Source organism: Apis dorsata, unplaced genomic scaffold, assembly GCF_000469605.1.
Source record: "Apis dorsata unplaced genomic scaffold, Apis dorsata 1.3 scaffold_988, whole genome shotgun sequence".
NCBI classification, from domain to species: domain Eukaryota; kingdom Metazoa; phylum Arthropoda; class Insecta; order Hymenoptera; family Apidae; genus Apis; species Apis dorsata.
In genome coordinates, this window is record NW_006264091.1 from 62,498 (window position 1) to 62,727 (window position 230).

Consider the following 230-nt stretch of genomic DNA (forward strand, 5'->3'; position numbering starts at 1 on the left):
AAGGGCGACGCGGGATAAAAGGATAATTTCGATAAAATGGAACGAGGCGACTCGAGAAGAAGGACGAAACGGTTTCCTGCGAAAAAAGATGCCTGGGATTTTTTTTCCACGTTGCAGCGAGCAGCGAGACGCGTCGAAACAAAAATCGCTCGGCGTGCCCACCGCCCCTCGATCTCCCTCCTCCCGAAAAAAATCAGAGTGCAGAGAATATAGAGAAAAAGCACGGAACC